Consider the following 23,547-nt stretch of genomic DNA (forward strand, 5'->3'; position numbering starts at 1 on the left):
TAGCAGTGCTCTAGGCTTGAGGCCCTCTGAAAGCTTACAGTCTTATGTATAAGGGAGCTAATTAAATAGCCAATAGCAATAATTTTTTAATTAAAATTTCTTAAGTGCCTTAAAGGTTGAGGAAGAATGTTGTGAGGGAGAAGATCCTTTAACCCCACTCATCACATAGTTGGTTCCTTTTCCCCTTTTTCTCTTTTAGTTTAAAAAAAAATTTTTTTAGTTGTTGATGGACCTTTATTTTATTTATTTATTTTTATGTGGTACTGAGGATCAAATCCACTGCCTCACACATGCTAGGCAAGTGCTCTACCACTGAGCTATAATCTCAGACCTCATTATTTTTAAAAACTTTTTATTTGTTCTCATTAGTTATACATGACAGTAGAATGCATTTATGCATTTTGATAAATCATACATAAATTGAGGATAATTTCTCATTTTTCTGATTGTACATATTAGAGGATCACATCAGTCATGTAGTCATATATGTACAAGAGGTAATCATGTCTGTTTCACTCTACTATCCTTCCTACCCCCATACCCCTTCCCCTCCCTTCACTCCCCTCTACCTAATATAAAGTAACTCTATTCTTCCCCAGCACCCCTGCAACTTATTGTGAATTAGCATCTGCACATCAGAGAAAGCATTTGGCCTTCATTTTTTGGGGGGATAGGTTTATTTCACTTAGCATGATATTCTCCAACTCCATCCATTTACCAGCAAATTCCATCATTTCATTCTTCTTTAAAGTTCAGTAATATTCTATCATATATATATGATTATATATATACATATATATATATATATCACATTTTCTTCATCCATTCATTGACGTGGCTGTGTCACTGTAGTATGCTGATTTTAAGTCCTTTGGGTATAAACTGAGGAGTGGGATAGCTGGGTCAAATGATGGTTCCATTCCAAGTTTTCTGAGGAATCTCCATACTGCTTTCCATAATGGTTACACCAGTTTGCAGTCCCACCAGCAATGTATAAATGTACCTTTTTCCCCACATCCTCACCAGCATTTATTATTATTCATGTTCTTGATAATTACCATTCTGATTGGAGTGAGATGAAATCTTAGGGTAGTTTTGATTTGCATTTTTCTTATTACTAGAGATGTTGAACAATTTTTCATATATCTGTTGATCACTTGTATATCTTTTTTTTCTTTGTTTTTTTTCTGTGAAGTGTCTGTTCAGTTCCTTAGCCCATTTATTGATCAGATGTTTGTGTGTGTGTATGTGTGTGTGTGTGTGTATGTGTTAAGTTTTTTGAGTTCTTTATATATCCTAGAGATCAATATTTTATCTGAGGTACATGTGGTAAAGATTTTCTCCCATTCTGTAGGCTCTCTTTTCACATGATTGTTTCTTTTGCTGAGAAAAAGCTTTTGGTTGGAATCCATCCCATTTATTGATTCTTGATTTTACTTCTTGTGCTTTAGGAGTCTTCTTAAGGAAGTTAGGCCCATGGCCAACATGGGTCTACTTTTTCTTTTAGTAGGTGCAGGGTCTCAGTTCTAAGTCTTTGATCTACTGTGAGTTGAGTTTTGTGCAGGGTGAGAGATAAAGGTTTAATTTCATTTTGTTGCATGTGGTCTTTTAGATTTTAATTTGAAAACAATTTCATTTTGGAACAAGTCTACAATGTATCTAGATGCAACTCATGTTGACATTTCTCCACCCCATGTGTTTTATCACTTGATTTTTTTATAAATTTAAAAAGTCATTAGAGAGTAAGCTGCACATATCATAACCCTTTATCTCCAAATACTGGAACCTGCATTTCTGAGGCATAGAAGTTGTTTCCTGCATAGCCACAGTAGTCAATCATAAGAATTTTCCACCACTGCAATTGTTTTATCCACTCTTTTATCTTTACTTAAATTTATCAGTTGACCTCAAAATATCCTTTATATAGCATTTCCCCCTTCAGTAGAGTATTTAGTAAGTACATACTGATTCATTGCTACGTCCCCTTCTTTAACCTTCCTTACTTTGGAATAGTTCCTCAACCTTTCTTTGTCTTTTATGACATTGACAACATTGAAAAATACAGTCTCATTATCATGTACTGAATTATGTTCCCCCCCCCCCAAATTTATGTATTATAGCCTTAACTCTCAATGTGACTGTATTTGGAAATAGGGCTTTGGAAAGGGTAATTAAGGTTAAATTAGGTTGTAAAGGCGAGTACCCAAACTCATCATACTGGTGTCTTTATATGAACAAAATATTAGAGATCTCTTACTATTTGCATGAGAACAGGGGAAGGGCCATGTGAAGATGCAGCAAGAAGGTGGCTATCTACCGCCCAAGAAAAATGGTCTCAGCAGGAATCAACTGTGACAGTATTTTGATCTTGAATTTCCAGCCTCCAGAATTCTGAGAAACAAGGGTCTACTTTTTAAGTCACCCAGTTTGTGGTATTTTGTTATGACAGCCTACACAGAAATATACATCCCATTTTTGAAATAAAATGTTCCTCATTTACAATTTGTTTGATATTCCCTCATGATTAAATTCAGATTATGTCAGAATACTATACAAGGAGATTGGGTTTATCTCAACATGTTACATAGGGAGGCATGCTTCTGTTCCTTGTTGATGATACTAGTTTTGATCACCTGGTTAAAGGGTTATCTGGTTTCTCTGTTATAAACTTGCTACTTTGACCTCAACAACTTAAGTGCAATCTATGGGGAGACACTTTAAGACCACATAAATACCTTGCAGCTTATCATGTTGGGTCCTTCATTCTTTTTAGTCTCAATGTCAGCTACTCAAAGATACCTTCCTTGATCATCCTTACCTAAAATGAATTCCCCTGTTTTGCTCTCAATTGTACTCTTCTTTTATTCACAGCACTCCAATTTGTGATGATGTATCAATTTGTGAGTTTGTTAATGTCTGTAACAAATTTATGCTAGAGTTTAAACTCCATAAATGTGGGGGTCAACTCTGTTTTATCTATTCTTTTCTCCCCAGTACATTATTCAGTGCCTGTGACATAGTTGGTGCTCAGTACATACATGTTGAATGAATGTATAAATGGATAAATGAATGTTATGTGTATTGTGGAAGGGATTTGTTGAATATACCTCATTGATGTCACCCTTTTGGAGAGAAATTCTCCAGTACAATCCATATTGCTTTTTTGTTTGTTTTTTGATGAGTGCCAGTATCTATACTTTATAGCTTCTAAACTTCATTTTCTTGGTGAGTTATCTACTATTTTGTAGACAAAACTAAAAATTAACCAATGTAATCCCCTCTGGAGGATTTGTAATTCAATAGAACACATCATTATGCAAGGGTGCCAGTATCTATTGGTAGAAAGCTTTTCATTGGCAGGTCAAACTCCACTGACAGATGTCTTTTTTTCCCACATTTTAAAATTGGCACATTACAGATGTACATAATTATGGGATTTGTTGTTACATATTCATACATGTACATAATATAATGATAAAATTGTGGCCAATTTTATCAGTCCCCAGCACTTTCCCCCTCTCTCCCCACCTCCCATCACTTGGTCCCTTTCCTCTACTGATCTCCCTTTGATTTTGAGGAGATCCAACCCCATGAAAGATGTCTAATGAAAGAAACCTCTCCAGTTCCCTGGAGATGACTCTGCAAAGAGTGACCCCTCTGGGAAATCAGGTTGGTTTACTTCCTCATCCAAAAAAACACCACCCTATTCTAGATGCGGATTAAGAAAGAGTTAGCTCCAAACAGAGCCATGAATTAGGCCAAACCTGTTGGAATTTCTTCCTTGGGCATATTTCTCCTGCCTTACAGGGAACCTTCTGCACCCTCACCCCAAGCATCTGGTGTCCTGCTGCTGCCCTCCCTTAATTGACCTCTCTAGGGGATACCTAACTGTTATACCTTCCTCTGCATTCATTATCACTTCTTAAATTAACTGGAAAATCAGAGTAAATTAGTGGTTATCCAAGCCTGGAAAGAGTAAGGGGAGATGGGGAGAGGTTTGTCAGTGGGTGCAAAGTTACAAGTAGATGGGCAGAATAATTCCTGGTGCTATAATACACTGTAGAATAAATATACTTAACAATAATGCATGTATATTTTACAATAGGCAGAAGAGAGAATTTTAAATGTATTTACCACAGACAAATAATAAAAGTTTAAGGTGATTAATATGCTAATTACCCTGATATAATCATTACACAATGTATACATGAATCAAAACATCACATTGTGCTTCATAAATATGTTCAATGTTTATATGTCCATCAATTTTTAAAAATTCATTATTCTACGAACTTGGGAAAATGGATTTTAAAGTAGGGGGAAATGAGTGGAAGGGAGGGGGGATGGGAATAGGAAAGACAAGAGAATGAATTGGACATAACTTTCTTACACTCATATATGAATATACGACCAGTGTAACTCCACACTATGTGCAACCACAAGAATGGGAAGTTATACTCCGGGTACGTATAATTTATCAAAATACACTCTGCTGTCACGTATATCTAAAAATAACAAATAACAAATAAAATAAATAAAGGCGACGTATCCTGTTACACCCTTGTCCCCGTTTTAATTCTCCTACATGTGCCTTCTGATACTGACCGTGCAATAGCTTGTTTTCACAGATGCTCTTATATAGGGAATAAGCAAAAACCAGTTCTACTAGTGAAAAGAGCATGCAAATCAACAGCAAACCGGAAAGCAAGCACAATATTAGGGGTGTGATGAGAGAGTGGTGAGACTGCTTGAGACATTTGGCTGAGTGTGGTCTGGTCTCAGGGATTGAAGAAGAGGCTAGATATTTAAAGTGCAACCACATTGATGATCGATGGTCATTCTTCCTTCTGACTCCTTCCTAACTGGTTGTCCCCCATGATCTATTCTACATCACATACATGTTCAGAATTGAAATGGCACACAAAGTCACAACTCACTTCTTCCAGATTGCTGACACCATGCCAGGAGGATAAGGTGGGGAAACTGCTCCATTTTCTTTGCTCCCACCATCAGTCAGTTGCTGGTATAGGAAACTCCCCATAATATAGATAGAAATCAGTGATGCGAACGTGACAAGAAAGATAGAATCCACATAGGTGGGAGATCTCTGGAAATAGGCCAGCCTGCTATCTATCTCAAAGAGATAGAAATGATCTTGAACTTCACCTCCCTCCTCAGGTTAAAATGACCCTCTAAGGTGTGTGGAGAGTATGAAATTATCACTACTGTACAATGCCACAGTGGTTGTCAGATTCACCACCCCCAGTTACCTCCACTGAAGATGTGAGTCTGATTGAGTGTCCCTACCACGGTCTCCTTCCCTTTACTTTTGCTGATCTGTACCAGGCCTGCTACAGAGAAGTGGTTACTGGATTCTGGTCCACACTGAACATGTAGTTGTATGTGTCTGGGCTTGGCCCTCAGTGCTCTCAAAACATTAGTTGAAGAGTGATTTCAGCAGATTCCACAGACCCAACTCTTTCGATGATTCTTTGCCCTTTTCTCTTGTTGGGTTGCATGGATTTTCTTCAGTTTGCCAGCATTCTCTTACTGCAACTGATAAGAGGATCAGCAGTAGCAATTCAGTCTTCCGGTAGCTCTAGATGGGGTACATCGTGTCACAGGAAAAGGAGGCAGGAAAAGCTCTGAATCCCCTAGTGAATTCCTGTTTGGAGCTGAGAAAAAGGGTCTGCCAAAGACCCCAATTTCAGAGATTGGGTCAACTCAGGACCTTTTGCATTATCTTTACACTGGAATAGGTAAGGGGAGAAAGTAAGATATAGTATGTGAAAGAACCTGCATAGTACCTGGCACATAATAGGTACTAAATGAAATGTCTCAGGGCTATAATCCCTGTTTCTAATTATAATAGCCCACTATAACTAATCTGAATATTATATTAATTTCATGTCATTAATGCACTGTCACATCCTGAGCATTTGCTTTTTGGTAGCTAGTGACTTCAGATAGCACAATGTTTTAAGCTCCATGGAATAAATTTTTCATGTTAGAATTTGAAGCACAATAACAAGTTAGTCACATTGGATATTTTTGACAGCTACCTAGACATTCATGTTCAGAGTACTTGTTCTATAATCTAGTTGAGATTCAAAACACATTTATAATGGTTTCTTCTTGGTAGACTATTGTACACTCAGTTGATGTCAGTTCCTACAGTCTCTACCTAGAAGGATTATATTTAATGTTTTAAAATCAAGCTCAGTGCTCCGTGTGGTGGCACACACCTGTAAGCCCAGCAGCTCAGGAGGATAAGGCAGGAGAATCACAACTTCAAAGTCAGTCTTAGCAACTTAGTGAGTACCTAAGCAACTTAGCAAGACCCTATCTCAAAATAAAATATCCAAAAGGCTGAGGATGTGGGATGTGGCTCAGTGATTAAATGTCCCTGGGTTCAATTCCTGGTTCAAAAAAAAATCAAGTTCAGATGTATGACTTGCTTTAGGGAATGAAATAAGAACAAAAGTGGAATGTGTCATGTCTAAAGAAATTTGAAGAATCAGTGCTTTTCTTTGCCACTTTGCCTTCTCCATATGTTGTGTTGACTGGCAACATCCCACGTGACTCTTTAATTAGCTGGAATTCCAGAGTGAGGACAATTAAGATCCCTATGACTAGAACCATACCCCAAAGTGCCCTCCCGCCGACCTATGTTGTACATGTGGTATGAGCAAGAAATAGACACTTATTATAAACTACTAATATTTTGAGATTGCTTCTTAATGATGCATAGCCAAGCTTGTCCCTGCTTGGATGACTTCTAAAGATGCCAGAAGAGCGATTATAAGCAATTCATTTGCACATGATTCATAACTCTTCCTTGAATTTGAATTGAGGGGTCAACTTACTTCTTGCTTTGATTTTATTATAAATATTGAAAAAGCCTGAGTGACAGAGCTCAAGAAGTCCAGGTGTGAAAGGTGGTCCTTCCTCTTAAAGACAAAGCCTATTCTGTGACTAAGCACTCTCTCCTTTTGCTCTTGCTCCCTTGGTAATGAGGTACAACCTCTGAGCTGGCCCCCTGAGGTCCTAGTTGAGTGGCTGTCAGTACTTTATGGAAAGCATATTGTAAATCTTCACTTTCTCTCATCATAAACCAGTGTGAGAGTTGGCATCTGGGTTGCAAGTGGAATTTTCTGCTTTTAGTGATTTGACACTTTGGACCTTTTGTTACAAATCCAGTTTTAATTTTCTTAACATAGTCCAGGCACAGCACATAAACCTCTGCACCCTGGGGAGGCCTGGATGGTTAGTTCCATTAGAAACTAAGTTTTTTTATTCTTATTATTTTACTTTGCTGAAATTGATTACAAGTGTTTTAATAAGTATCCAGTTGATTTTCTTGTCTGGGCAGTTCAGGGACAAGGGGACACCAAGCTGTTAGATCACACAGTAACTGGTGAACTTGGAAGGCCCTGTAAAGGAAAGGCCTTACTAGATTGGTGGAAAACAAAGCGCTGACTACCAGTGCTTTCCATAGCTTTCAAGTTTGATACTTTCAGAGTCCTTTGAATTCAGAAAATTATAAGTGAAACCTAAGTACCCAATAAATATCCAATGGGTACATGTCAGACCTTATTTTAGTTAATCTCTCAGTCTTCAGCATTTAGCACAGATGACCAATCCCTCATAGTATATATGAGGTCCTGGGTTCCATCCCTAGCACCAAAAAAAGAAAAAAAAAAAATCAGCATTCACCATGGTTCTTTTCTGTATGTAATCTTGTTATCACACTATCCTTGGCCAATTTTACTCAATTTCATTACTTTAGCACAATTTCTATACTGTCTTTGTTCAAATTTCATTCTAAAATATTAGAGCTATACATTCAAATACCTACTGACCATCCTAATTTAGACATCCCAAGAGTATCTGAAAATCAACATATCTAAAGGACTATAGGATCTCCTAATCCCTCTGTTCATCAACTTTATGGTTTTTGTTTTTGTACCAAGAATTGAACCCAAGGACACTTAACCACTGAGTCACATTCCCAGCCCTTTTAATTTTTTGTTCTGAGACAAGGTCTCTCTAAGTTGCTTAGGGCCTTGCTGAGTTGCTGAAGCTGGCCTCAAATTTGCAATTCTCCTGTCTCAGCCTCCCAAGTGACTGGGATTACAGGTGTGCCCCACTGTGGTTCCTGTCCTCCTTTATGATTTTTACTTCAATGAGGACACCACCATCTACCCAGTTACCCTAACGAGAAATATGAATATTATTCACTAGCTCTTCCTCAACATACATAGTTAATACTTAAATAATGATAACTCCCAAAGCTCTCCATGTAAGTTCCCACGTATTAACAATATCCAAAGAGATGTTCCATAGGTATCTTAAAGTCAAAATTTTCCAAATATAATTCATCTTTTCCACGTTCCTAGTATACTTCGTCTGCTTCACCTCTCATCATACTTAAATATCATCCTCACCTTACATGCTCCGTACTTTAATTCCTCTGTGAATTTACTTATGCTGTACCTTCAGCCTAAAATGTCTTCTTCATCATGATATTTGCTACTCATGCTTCAGAGTCTAGAACTGATACCACCTTCTCTGTGAAGCCTTCCATAAGGCTTTATAAATCCATTTTTCATCTGTGTTTATATATATGATTTATATATAATATATATCCTAAAACATCACATTATAAAAAAATTGATTTTTCATGTTTGCCTTTCCATTAAACTTTAAGCTTCTTTGTGGCAGGGACCTATTAATCTTTGTTTATCTCGGACCTAAGAGCAGACTTGACATGAAGTTGGCCCTCAATTCAGATCTTTGGAATGAATGAATACAGAGAGGGTTAGAGACTACTTAGGCTTGAATGGAGATGGTTAAGAAATAACTTAATACATTTCTTCAAGTAACTATTAATCCCTTACATTTGTACAGCTTTTTAAAATTTCAAACCATAACCAGGCACATTACTTTATGTTGTTCTTAAAACAACCCTGCAAGGCAGGGTAGGAATTATTTCTTGCCTCTTACAAGAAGCAAGGAAACAAAATGCTCAAAGGCATCCAGTTACACTGTCATGGAACTGTGATTATAAGTAAGGTTTTTGATCCCTATTCAGTGACTTGAAGTACTAATATGAGGATGAGAAACTTGTTCCTGAGTTCTATAATTGGCCAAATTAGAGAAGACAAGCTTAATTACCATAAGTAGAAAACATTTAATTGTATGTAAAACTAGATACTGGATTAAGCAACTGGCAGAGGTTGTAGTTCTAGGTCCCTGAGCAATTAGAAAACTCATTCAGCACCATGGCTCTCTGATAATAACAACAGCTATGATTATACTGTGTTTCAGGTCCTGCAATGAGACTCTCTTCATTTAATTCTCAAGGCAACCCTATGAGATTTCTTCATTTACAAAATAAGAAAATTGAGGTTCCAAAAGTTAAGCAAAGTGCCTAAGGTAATATAACTTTTATTTGGCAGAGATGGAAGTCTAGGTCTATCTGATTTCAAAGTTCACATTTTTGGTCTGCACTTTAAAAAGAAAATTAAAATAGACTTTATTTAATAGAGTAGTTTTAGGCTCACAACAAAATTGATTGGAAAGGACAGAGATATTTCATAAATCCTTTGTTCCTTCATATGCACAGCCTGCCTTGGTATATCTGGCACCAAAGTGATACATTTGTTAAAACTGATGACTCTGCTTTTTATGTCATTATCACCAAAAATGCATACCTTACACTGTGGTTCACTTTTAGTGTTGCATACCCTAGCGGTTTGGACAAACATATAATGATGTATTCCACCTATACATCCCTCCCTGCCCCCAACCCCTGGCAACCACTGACCTTGTTATTCTCTTCCTAGTTTTGACTTTTCTAGAAATATATGTATTTGGAATCATACAGTAATTAGCCTTTTTAGTTTTCCTTCTTTCACTTAGTAGTATGTATTTAAGATTCCTCTGTGTCTTAAAAACAGACACATCAAACAATGGAACAAGGTAGAGAACCAGAAATTAACCCACATGTTAATGGTCAATTGGTTTTTAACAAAAGTGCCAAGAGCACAAAATAGAGAAAGGACAGTCTCTTTTTTTATTGGTTCTTTTTAGATACACATTACAGTAGAGTGTTTTTGACATATTATACATATATATAACTTCTCATTCTTGTGGTTGTACATGACATGGAGTTACACTGGTTGTATGTATTCATATAGGAGCATAGGAAAGTTATGCCTGATTCATTCTACTGTCTTTCCTATCCCCAAACCCTTCCTTTCCCTTCATTCCCCTTTGGCTAATCCAATGAACTTCTATTCTTACTCCCTCATTATTGTGTTAGCATCTGCATATCAGAGAAAACATTCTGCCTTTGGTTTGGGGGACTGGCTTATTTAGCTTAGCATGATAGTCTCCAGTTCCATTCATTTACTGGTAAATGTGCCCTTCAACAAATGACTGGATAAAGAAAATAGGGTCTGTATATACACAATGGAATATTACTCAGTTATAGAGAAGGATGAAATTATGGCATTTGCTGGTGAATGGAAGGACAGTCTCTTTAATAAACAGTATTGGGAAAACTGGGTATCCACATGCTGAAAAATGAAATTGGGCCTTTATCTCATATTATAGATAAATATCAAGTCAAAATGGATAAAAAGCTTAAATTCAAGTTCTGAAATGACAAAACAGCAACAAGAAAATAGGGGAAAACTCCATGACTTTGCCCTGAGTAGTGATTTTTAAAATATGAGCCAAAAAGCACAGTCAATGGAAGCAAAAATAGAGAAATGTGGTTGCATCAAACTAAAAATCTTCTGCATAGAAAAGGAAACAATTAGAATGAAGAGACATCCCACAGAGTGGAAGCAAATATTTGTATAGATATTTCTCAAAAGAACACAAATATCCAATCAAGTATGAAAAAAGTTCAGTATCACTAATCTTTAGGGAAATAGAAACTAAAATTACAATGAGATATCATTTCATTCCAGTTAGAATGGGTCTTATCAAAAAGACAAAAGTTTTGGAGAATATGTGGAGGGAAAAGAACACTTGTGCACTGTGGGAGTGTAAATCAGTACACCCATTATGGATAGCAGTATGGAGGTACCTCAAAAAACTAAAAATAAAATAACCATATGATCCAGCAAGTCTACTGCTAGACAATAAATGAAATCATTATGTTGAAGAGACATTTTCATTTTCATGTCTATTGCAGCATTATTCTTAATTCCTAAGATATGAAATGAAACTAAGTGTCCATGAACAGATGAATATACATACTATACAGCCTTAGAAAAGGAAATTTTGTCATTTATGACAGATTGGATGATCCTAGAGTAAGTTATACTTAGTAAAATAATTCAGGCACAGAAAGACAAAAACTATATGATCTTATTTATATGTAGAAGCTAAAAACATTGAACTTAAAAAAGTAGAGAGTAGAATAGTGGTCACCAGAATCTAGATGAGTGGGGAATGGGGAGATGTTGGTCAAGAGGCACAAAATTTTGGTTAGGCAGAAATGTTTTCAAGATATATTGCACATCATGGTAACCATAGTTAAATAATAATGTACGTTTGTGAATTGAGCTGCTATAAACATTAATGTGGCTGCGTTACTGTAGTATGCTAATTTTAAGTCCTTTGGGTATAAACAGAGGAGTGGGATAGCTGGGTCAAAAGGTGGATCCATTTCAAGTTTTCTGAGGATTCTCCACACTTCTTGGGGCGGGGGGATGAGAGAAGCATGGAGGAACTTTAGATTATGTAGAGGGAAATTAGAGGGAGGAGGGGGCAGGAGTGTGAAAGATGGTGGAATGAGACAGACATCATTACCCTATATACATATACGATTACATGCATGGTGTGAATCTACATCATGCACAACCATAGAAATGAAATGATGTGCCCCGTTTGTGTACAATGAATCAAAATGCAGTCTGTAAAAATAAAAAATAAAATTCTATCTCAGTAAAGCCATTTTTAAAATACAAAAAAAATGTACGTTTGTAGGTTGCTAAAAGAATAGTTCTTAAATGTTCTGACTGCCAAAAAAAGATAAGTACCTGAGGTAATGGATGTGGCAGTTAGCTTGATATAATCATTCCACAACATATACATATATCTACACATCACATTGTATCCCATAAATGTATACAATTATTACTTGTCAATCAAAAATAAAATTTTAAATTAAAAAAAGAAAGAAGATGAAAGATATTGAGGACAGGAGGCAATAGACTGGCTAATATTCAGGAATGCACTTTACAAAAACCAACTATAACTGCCAATTTGTTCTTCAAAGTGTTTTCAAAGCGTGTATCACCTCATATACATGTGATAGTTGTCAAATAATACCTCATTTTAAAAAATGTTTTCCTCCTCCTCCTTCTTTTTGCCAATCAAGTTTATCCTCAAGTGAACTTCCTATTCATAAACTTTGCCCATTTTTTCTGTTAATATGCTTGTATTTTTATTATTCATCAGAATTTCTTTACATATTATGGATACTAATTATTATGGTTTAGATGTGAGGTGTCTTCCAAAATCTCATGTGTGAGAGAGTACGATTATGTTCAAAGGTGAAATGATTAGATAAAGAGAATTGTAACATTATCAGTGGATTAACGTAGGCAGGTAGGGTCTGACTGGAGGAGATAAGTTCCTGGGGGGAGTGCTTTAGGGGTTTTTACTTTATCTCTGCTAAGTGGAGTGTTCTCTGCTTCTTTTCTAAAAATATTTTTTTGGTTGTCAATGGACCTTTATTTTATTTATTTATTTATTTTTATGTAGTGCTGAGGATCAAACCCAGTACCTCACACATGGCAGGCAAGCGCTCTACCACTGAGCCACAACCCCAGCCGCTGTTCTCTGCTTCTTGATTACCATGTCCTGAGCTGCTTCCCTCCACTATGCCCTTCCGCCATGATGTTTTGACTCATCTCAGGCTCACAGATATGGACTTGGCTGGCTGTGGACTAAACCTCTGAAATCATGAGTCAAAATAAAATTTTCCTCTTCCTAAGTTGTTCTTCCAGTTAGTTTGGTCACAGCAACACAAAGCTGATTTAATCACTAATTCTTTTTTTAATCTATGTATTTCAAATACCTTTTCTGGTTGACATTTTATTTTATTTGTGAGAGATTTAAAATTTCATATTGTCCAATCTGTCACTTTCCTTGATTTGTGTTTTTGTTTTATTATGCTTTAGAAATCCTGATGTTACAATATCTAAATGATTTTTTCTTTTAATAATTTTGCATTTTATTTTTCATATGTAAGTTTTTAATATAGCTAGTATTTCCTTTCCCATTTGGTGAAAGATAGGGGTCTAGTTAATATTTTAATATTTTATGTAAAGCAAATATCTCATTCTGATTTACTCAACAGTTTATCTTTTCTCTACAATCTGCGAAGTTAACTGTATCATACCCCAATTTCCATTAAATATATGAATCTATTACTGGTCTTTATTTTCTGTTCCATTGATGTATCTGACTATTCTTGTACAAATAATATGTTATTTAAATTACCATGGTTTATATAAATCCACTTTTTTGGCAAACAAGTTTTTTGATATTATAATTTTTTTCTTGGATGTTTTTTGACTTTTGTCCTTCAATACAAATTTTAGTATACTGTTGTGATTTGTTGAGCATTGATTTATATTTATGGATGAGACTGGAGAAAACTGTCAAGGTTTATCTCAGTATTTTTAGGTCTTCTTTTATGTCCTTCAATAAAGTTTTTTTATAGTCTGCATAGAGATGCTGTGTATATTTGTGATCTACCCATTTTTTTAGGTACTTTTATCCTGCCTATAGTCTATACAATCATTCAAACTGAGGGAGGAGTCTTAGTGCAACCGTGGTGAATCACATGGTGGGGCAACTTTGGTTTACCCACCCATGCAGTTTAACAGTATCCTGTGGTCCTGTTATATCTCAACTCCAGAGTATGGTTTCTACATTATGATGGACTAAGCCTTAATGACTATATGACTTGGTGACAGAACTCAGCTCATAATATAACATTTTAGATACTTATTACTTGATATTCCATAGTTAAATACTTCATCTCTTGCAGCTCCAGCAGCATGTCCAGAGATGTTTCTCCACTGCAGATGGCAGGGTCTTGCCTGAGAACCACTGAGACCTGTATTGTGGTTTTCCCTCTGGAATTTGTCGTTAACCTCACACTGCCTCTTTCCCTGTTGCCCCCTTCACAACATAGGGTCTTTCAAATTGCACACCTTGCACAGAAGGACCACTTGAACCACAGCTTCAATCTGCTACAGGGGCCTATGTTTTCCCTAGTGTAAGAACCCAGAAACCACTCTGGATGCGGGAACTCACATAAGAGAGTTTATTAAGCAAACAGGCAGAATGTCTCCCTGCAGAGTAAGAGAGAAAATGAGAGGAAAAGAGAGAGAGTGCATGCGAGAGAGAGAATGAACGCCAGGAGGAGAGAGCATGAAAGTGAGGAGGAGAGAGAGAAAAATGGCAGGGGAGCTATTCTTAAGCAGTGGAATTCCACGGGGCTAACAGGGGACCAATAATGGAGAAGGATACTTGCAGGCTGACTGATGAACCAATAGCTAGCTAGGATGTTCACAGATTGACAAGCTAGGTTGTAAATTGGGAGGTGGGAAAATGCCTGCAGCATAAAGGGAGGGGGAACAGCTTTATATTATACCTAGTTTGACTTAAGATTAACAGCATTTTCTGTCACCTGGTATATGGACCACCGTGGAACGTGTTGCCTCTAGAACCCAAGGAGGTCTGTTTGGTGCTGTTCTTCCTCCTTTGTGGTAAGGAATACAAGGTGCTGCAAGGAATCTTTTGCTATGGAAGTGATATACTGGCATATTCTGAGCCACAACTCCAGTCACTTTTATATTTTATTTAGAGACAGGGTTATGTTTAGTTGCTCAGTGTCGAAGTTTCTGAGGCTGCTTTTGAACTCACAATCACAGGAATGCACCACCACATCCAGCCCGGAATTTCTTTCAGTCCATGCAGCACATGCATGCTTTGCCAACTCCTCAAGCATATTAAGCCACCTCTTTTTCCATTGTGACTAATCAGCATGATGTCCACAATTTTATGTGATGTCCTGAAATGGGCAGATGTCTAGATCTGTCCAAATTGTATTATGACAGAGCAGAAGAGTTAGAATGAAAGTGGGGCAAAATTGTGAATGTCTGTTTTTTCATTTCACACAGATAATGATTGTTTCAGATGTTCTTTTCTGAATGGCATAGAAAAGAACCCATTGTCTAAATTGATGTCCACAAACTATGTACTTGAGGTCACATTAATCTGCTCTAGTAAAGATGCCCATCCAATATCATAACCACAATGGCCAATGCTCAACAAAAATAATAATGCACTGACTTGATAGACTTCCTAATTTTGAATCATTCTTGTATTCCTGGATAAATTTGGTTATGAAGGCGTTCACTGTGTATTTACACCAATGGATTTGTTAGATTCATTAAGGATTTTGTTTTTCATCTTTGTTGATAAGTGAGACCAACCAATACTCTTTTTACTTCTTTTTACTGTATATTGTTCAGTTTCAGCATCAAGGCAATACCAGTTAATTAAATTAGATGAGCCCCCTCCAAATAGTTATTCATTATTGCACTGAATAGTTTGTAAAAGATGACATTACGAAGTCCTTGAGAGTTAGGTAAAAACTCACCTATAGCAGGTGAAGTGGCATAAGCCTGTAATCCCAGCTGCTCAGGAGGCTGAGGCAGAAGGATCGCGAGTTCAAAGCCAGCCTCAGCAATTTAGCAAGGCCCTAAGCAAGTCAGCGAGATTGTGTTTCAAAATAAAATACAAAAAAGGGCTGGTGATGTAGCTAAGTGGCTGAGTGCAGTGCCCCAGGTGTCCGACTCTGGTACCAAAAAAAACGCAACAAAAACCAAAAACCAAAAAGCTCACCTATAAAAACTACCTTGACAGATCCTTTTCTCTCCCCCTTTGGAGTAATATTTAAAACTATGAATTCGATTTCTGTAATGATCTTTAGTATATTCATATTTTTTATTTCTTCTTGAGTCAATTTTGTTCAATTAAATTCTTATAGGAACCCGGGCATGGTGGTGCACACCTATAATTTCATCGGCTCAGGAGGCTGAGGTGGGAGGATCATGAGTTCAAGGTCAGACTCAGCAACTTAGGGAGGCCCTAAGTAACTTAGTGAGACCATGCCTCTAAATGAAATATTAAAAAGGGTTGGGGATGTAGATCAGTGGTTAAGCATCCCTGGGTTCAATAACTGGTACACTCCCAAGTTTTTTTCTAGGACAGTATTAATCTCTTCTCATCAACATATATCATTATCATACATAGTATTCTTAAAACTTTATATGTATTTGTCTCATTTCATATTCCTAATATTGTTTGTACCTTTTTTTTTCCCCATTGGTCATACCAAATACTTGACTTTTTCAAAGAATGAACATTTAGTTTTACTAATCATCTCTATAGTATGTCGATTTTCTGTTTTATTAATCTCTGATTTCACCTTTAATATTTCTTTTCTACTGTGTTCTTTGGATTTATCAGTGGTGTGATAGAGTCAGCTCTTATCAGTGAGCGAAAGTCAATTATTATATTTTCAGAAAATTTTCTTCCTGATTATTAAAAAATCACCATTACCAAAAAATCAAACTATGTAAAATTAATATTAAATAAATTATATTAGAAACAAAGTTAGTGAACATTCAAAACCTACCACTTCTTAACTTACTACATTTTACTATTATTTATGCTCCTGATGTTATTTTTATCGATTGTATCTGAAAGGAGTAGATGCTACATAATTGTGTGCTACTGCCCATCTTTTCCCAGTTATATCACGTTGGCAGCTTATAAACACTGGCCATGGTTAGAGTATTGTAAATGCTACATAATAGGGCTTGATTTATTGTTTTGTTAATTCTCTAGACTTCAGAAATCTGAGACAGGAGGATGACAAGTTTGAGGTCAGCCTCAGCCACTTAGAAACACTGTGTCTCAACATAAAAAAGAGGGGCTGGGGGTGAAGCTCAGTGGCAGAATGCACCTGGATTCAATACTCAGCATTGCAAAACAAAATGACAAATAAATATTGATAATAGAAATTGAAGTTTAAAATGCATTGTATCTGTAGCTATTGCATTTCAATTACACAAAAAATTAGGAAATAATCTTCCAGTATTTGACGCAAGTATTTGAATAAGCAAATAAGTTATTCATATCATGAGAAAGTAGGTAAATGTTTTCTACATGTGCTTTAAAGAAACATTTAGTCTTCAGTTGGTGGGTTCAGTGTGTGTGTGTGTGTGTGTGTGTATGCTTTTAGAGCAGTTTTCAGCTCATGGAAAAACTGAGTGGAAAATACAGGTGCTGACTTCCTTAACAATTTCCTCGCATCTCTTCTGACTGTAGGGTGGCTCAGCGAAATCCATTTTGTTAACACCAACAATTAGTTGTTTCACACCCAGTGTGTAAGCCAGAAGGGCGTGCTCACGGGTCTGCCCATTCTTGGATATAGCAGCTTCAAATTCACCAACACCAGCAGCGACAATCAGGACAGCACAGTCAACCTGAGATGTGCCTGTAATCATGTTTTTGATAAAGTCTCTGTGTCCTGGGGCATCAATGGTAGTCACATAATACTCGCTGGTCTCAAATTTCCACAGGGAGATGTCAATGGTGGTACCTCGCTCACACTCAGCTTTCAGATTATCTAAGACCCAGGCATACTTGAATGAGCCCTTTCCCATCTCAGCAGCTTCCTTTCAAATTTTTCAATGGTTCTTTTGGTGATCCCAACACATTTGTAGATCAGATGACCAGTAGTGGTAGATTTGCCCGAGTCAACATGTCCGATGACAACGATGTTGATATGAATCTTTTCCTTTCCCATTTTGACTTCGATTTGGCAGTGGTTTTCATGACATCTGTGTTCTGGCAGCAAACCCTTTGTGAGAAAGCTCTACTATGTATTTTTCTATCCCCCTTTTTCTTTTAATTTCTTGGTGATGTGATGTTTTATGTATGTTTCTTTTCTTTTTTTTTTTCCTTAGGAATCAGAGATTGAACCCAGGGGCACATTACCACTGAGCCATATCCTCAGCTGTATTTTGAGGACCTCAATAAGTCACTGAGGCTGGCTTTGAACTCATGATCCTCCTGCCTTAGCCTCCTGAGTCACTGGGATTACAGGTGTGTGCCACTGTGCCCAGCTTTTATGTATCTATCTTGATAGGCAACATATAGTGGAATATATCTAATCCAAGTGTCTCTATTTAAAAAAGGTTTTTAAGCCATTTAAACTTATTGTAACTATTAATATATTATTTTTCTTTTTCTGGTTACCCTGTTTTCTTATTTTATATGACATTATCTAGGGGCATTGATTTTTCAGGTTGACTTCATTTTCCCCTATGCCTTGGAACAGGGACCATATTATTACTGTCCCTAGGCCAATGATTAGATTTCTTTCAAAGGAGACACCCTTTTCGATTTCTCACTTTCCATAGGTATACCAGTTCTAACTCTATGCCATACCCAGAACTTGCAATTCTGACTCCTGTCCTCTCTTAAGCATTAAAATTTGAGGTCCTATGAACTATATCTCGTATATTTGTCTCTTTGAGCCACTAGTCTTCAAATCATAATTGCAATTTGGGATATTTCTTTGTTTCTGGTGTATTTCATTTCTTGCTGTCAAATTAACTATATATTCAAACTTTAAATATCAGGCATTTCTACATGTCTGAAATGTGTGATTTTATGTGTGTGTTGATGGAGTGTTAGATTACTTCCTCCATAAGCCGAGGCTTTGATCTTAAATTGAAGAAAAAGCCTGTGATTTTAACCACCAGGCTCTACTGCCTCCCAGTGTTGTTTTTCTTCTTAGGTTTCCAATATCTTAGGTATCCAATATGATGCTTCTGTGCATTTTATAACAGAGACAGAATCCATGACATACACTTTCTCCATGCAATAGACACATCTGTCACATTTGACATTATCAACTATGAAAAGTTAGTTAGCAAATTAAATATCCTTTATTTTCTAGATGAGTCAACTGTTTACTTCATTAGCTAACAGTTTGTTTCCCAGTTCAGGACCCTAATAAGTAAAGGTAGTATTTGTTTATTTTAGTTGTATAGAACCTTCCAAGGGGCCCCAGGGAACAAAACTCAGATAGTTTCTTCATATGAAAACAAGGTTCAAAATTTAAAGAAGAAATTAAAACTTGGTCCCTTAAATTTAAGTGTAAGCAGGACCCTGTAGATGTGCTAATTGTTTTTTCCTGTTGCATATTTTTTTGAATAATATATTTAGAAGGGTGAAGATCAACACCTGTTCCTCAAGTGGCTCTGTCTTGGATAGGAACATTTGCCTCACCCTGTATAAATACACATATGGTGATTAAGCTGTCAAACATTATAGGGGACTTTTTAAGGTGTGAGGACAATGAAACACTCTGGGAATTTATCACTGATAGTCACCCAGATGTCTACCATCCACATTGCCAGTTATTTCTTTGCTTATTCATTTTTATTAACCAGTCTTCAAATGGCCCACTAATGTTGTGGCATTTGAGGATTCTCTACCAAATATAGTGCTTGAACTAGAGGATCTCTTACAAAGATCCCTCCCAATTCTGGCATTTTATGGGCTCAAATTTCATTGCCAGTTTCCATGACTGAAAATAGCTATCACATTACATAAAGTGCTTAGGAAAGTGTCAATGCTCATGTTTCTTGCCACTCCAGGACTTAACATAAAGCTATTTGTCAGTAGTGAACCCTCGGTGCCCCAGGGATTCTCTAAGGAAAAGGAAAGAAACTAACATCTATTAAGTTATCACAGTGTGTAGTATTACCTCAAAGTTTATTGCCTATAAAGGAGGTGCTATTATCATTGTTTATACAAGAAATTGAGTTTGAGGTAATTTAATTGACTTGCTGGATATTGCAAATCTAGTAAATAGTGGAGATGAGATTAGAATTAAATATTTTCTGATTACAAAGTCTTGTCACAACCCATGTAGCTTTGTCTATTCAACCATCAATTTATTCACTCATCATTTATTTTACAGCATCTGTGACATGCCAGACAGGCACCGTGGACACAATGGAAAATGAGATAGACAAGTTTCTTGTTCTTGGTCATGGTTCATTTACAGCATGAAACTATCTTGAATGTGGCAGACCACAGGACAGTGAGCATCCTTTTGGCTATGGTAATATTCAAAACATATGACTTGTTTTCAAAGATCCCAGAAAGCCCTGGTATAATCTCCTTAACTGGTTAACACTGCTTAGGAAAGGGACTAAACTTTTTTTTTAATACTGGGGATTGAATCCACTGGCACTATACCACTTAGCTACATCCCTAGCACTTCTTATTTTTGAGATAGGGTCTAGGTTGCTGAGGTTAGCCTCAAATTTGTGATCCTCTTGCCTCAACCTCCTGAGAAGCTGGGATTATAGGCATGTGTTACTGCCCCAAGCTCAGACTAATCTTTGATCTAATCATCTTGTTAGGACCACAAAAAGATCCCATCTCATTTGAGCAAAATTGATGGCAAAGTGGTGTGAGAGGAACTTAACCTTCTCACCTACACAGCCTCTAAAAACAACTCTATTGAAGTTTATTAACCATAAAATTCATCTATCTTAAGTATACAATCCAATGTCTTTTCTAATATATGCAGAGTTGTGCAAGCATTACCACAATAAAATTTTTGAACATTATCATCACCCCAAAAATAAACTGTATAAACATCAGCAGTCATTCCCTAGTTCTGCTCTCCCTTTCCTGCTCCAGATCCAGGAAACCACTAATCAACTAATCTGCTGTCTCTATGGATTTACCTCATCTGAACATTTTACATAAATAGAATAATGTAACATATAATACTTACTGACTGACTTCTTTATTTAACATAGTGTTTTCACCATTTATCCATGTTGTAGCATGTATCACTATTTCATTCCTATTTATGGACAAAAACCCCATTGTTAGAATATAACATATTTTTTTCTCCATTCTTCAGTTGGTGGACATAGGGGTTGTTTTCACCTAGTGTGAATAATGTTTTTGTGATCATTTGTGTACAAATTTTTGTTTGAATACCCATTTTCAATTTGGGGTATATGTATCTAGAAGCAGAATTACTGGGTCCTATGGTAAGTCTATGCTTAAATTATTGAGGACCCAACAACTGTTTTCCTGCAATGACTATACCATTTTGAATTCCCATTGAAATGTGTGAATAACCCAGTTTCCCCACATCCTTAGCAATATTGTTTTTGGGGTACTAGGGATTGAACCCAGGAGTGCTTAACCACTGAACCACATCTCCAACCCTTTTTTATACTTTTTATTTAGAGACAGCGTCTCACTGAGTTGCTTAGGGTCTTGCTAAGTTGCTGAGCCTGGCTTTGAACTTGTGATCCTCCTGCCTCAGCCTTCAGAGCCACTGGGATTATAAGCGTGCACCACTGTGCCCAGGTCACCAACATTTTGTGTCTCTTTAAGCCTGCAGTGCTTTAATGATAGTAATAATAGCAACCATGATCATAATATCCAACTTTTATTGTGTCATTCACTCTTGCAAGCACTTTACATTAATTCACAGAATCTTAATACAAACCCTATGACATAGGCACCTTGCCTTTCAGATAAGGGAATTATGGTACAGAAAGAATAAGCAAATTGCCTAAGATGACACAACTGAAAAGGTCAGGACCAAGATTTGAATCTAGAAATTTTGACTCCAAAGTCTGCGCTCTTGAAAAATAGTTAACAGTGAATCTAATGCTAAATGCTCACATTCTGTATGTTTTTGACCCATTTTCTCATTTTATCTGACAAAAATTACTGGTGAGTTAATTAGCATTTTATCACCTTCCTCTTAAAAATGAGGTGGGTAAGCCATAGAGAGGTTAAGTAACTTACTCCATATTGCATGGCTTGTATTTGTGAAATTAGATGCTAATCCAGATCAAGCATACTTAGAGTCCCTTTAATTTTTGAACAGAACTGAAGTTCAAGCTGTTTCAGTGACAAAGGTGGAAGGGAAAATAGAACTCATAGGCAGTCATTACTGTTAGGGGTTGAAGCTCCAGGAAATGGGAGCTTCAACACTAGTATACTCCCAGTGACAGTGGCTTGCAAGCATTTGCAATTAAAAAGTGAGTGAAAAATTAGTTGAGAGATTCAGGAGAAACTTGGTGCCATGGGGGATTGGGGGATAATATGAGAAGCACTGTCCAAAGAAGAGTGGGTTTTCCATTGAATTGTCACCAACAGTTGCAACTGGAACCAAAACAGAAGCACTGAATTTCCTGTAACATGATTTTCAATTGTACTTTTGTTTTAAAAAACTAAGGTTTACATTTGGTATTTTGTTTTTTCAGGCTAAGAAATTAGGGGCACACTTCCTGGGCAAGTACTTCTTTCATGAACAAAAAATGAGGATGTCTGGGAGATGACACATTTGGAAAACATGAGGTAATAACTGTAACTAAGGCTAGACATTATAAGCTTAAGGTCGATTATTTACTTTATCAAATTTACAAAGGTGACGTAGCAATTAAGATTACAGTGTACTGTTTCTCTGAGTTCTTTCCTGTAAGGTTCCACTTGCTTGCTGTGTAACTTTAATTAGTTGCTTAACATATCTCTACATCACTTTTCCCATCTGTAAAATGGGCACCATAGTACCTACCACAGAGAATTGTGGTGGAGATTAAATGGGGTAAAATGTAAAGAATACTTTAAACAGTGTTTGGCATGCAGCAAGATCAATAAGTGTTTACTGCTCATGTAATTGTAGTAATAATCATTAGTATTATAGTAAGATAATACCAAATGCTATCACACATGTGAGGTAATATCATAAACATTAAACTGTATATTCCTCTTGACCCTGCAATCCCACTTTTGCATAATTATCCTAAATAAACAAGTACATGTTTGATTGAGGTATGTTCACTACATCTATGTTTATATAGTGAAAAATTGGAAACTGTCCATTGATAATAAAGACCTACGTGTCTTGATGAGGGAGAACTTTTATAATGTATTACCAAGTGAAAAAGGTACATTATAATTCCTACTTTTGAAAAGTATGGCCATATACATGATTAGAGAATGGTCTAGAATATTAATATATTAGGAGTAACTATCCATTGAGTTTTTGATCATTTTTATGACCTGGCTTATTTATATCATATTTATTTTTTTCCAATGAGGAGATATTATTTGTATGTTTTTAAACAGTGATTTTAAAAACCAAAGCCTGATCCTCCTTACCTGGAAGCAGGCTTGTACACTAACAGATGCAGCTCAGATTATATATGCGGTGCTTTAAATTCTTCATGGTCACGGGGGAAAGAATCTCAATTCAAACATCAAGATCTGCCTTCTGGTCCTTGCTGTGTCAGTTCTACCTATAAGCTGCTGTGGATTTGCATAAATTAAACACCCGCTGGATAGGTGCCATTGTCTGTAAAAATGGAATGTGATCAGCGT

General features: G+C 36.6%; 2 pseudogenes; both read right to left on the reverse strand.

The window, feature by feature from the left end:
• Window positions 1–4,926: 4,926 nt before the first annotated feature.
• Window positions 4,927–5,614, reverse strand: LOC124971604 (cation-dependent mannose-6-phosphate receptor-like; annotated as a pseudogene).
• A 3,428-nt stretch (window positions 5,615–9,042) lies between these two features.
• On the reverse strand, window positions 9,043–17,917 carry LOC124971605 (elongation factor 1-alpha 1-like; annotated as a pseudogene).
• Window positions 17,918–23,547: the final 5,630 nt, after the last annotated feature.

The sequence above is a fragment of the Sciurus carolinensis genome, chromosome X (genome assembly GCF_902686445.1).
Source record: "Sciurus carolinensis chromosome X, mSciCar1.2, whole genome shotgun sequence".
Lineage (NCBI taxonomy): Eukaryota > Metazoa > Chordata > Mammalia > Rodentia > Sciuridae > Sciurus > Sciurus carolinensis.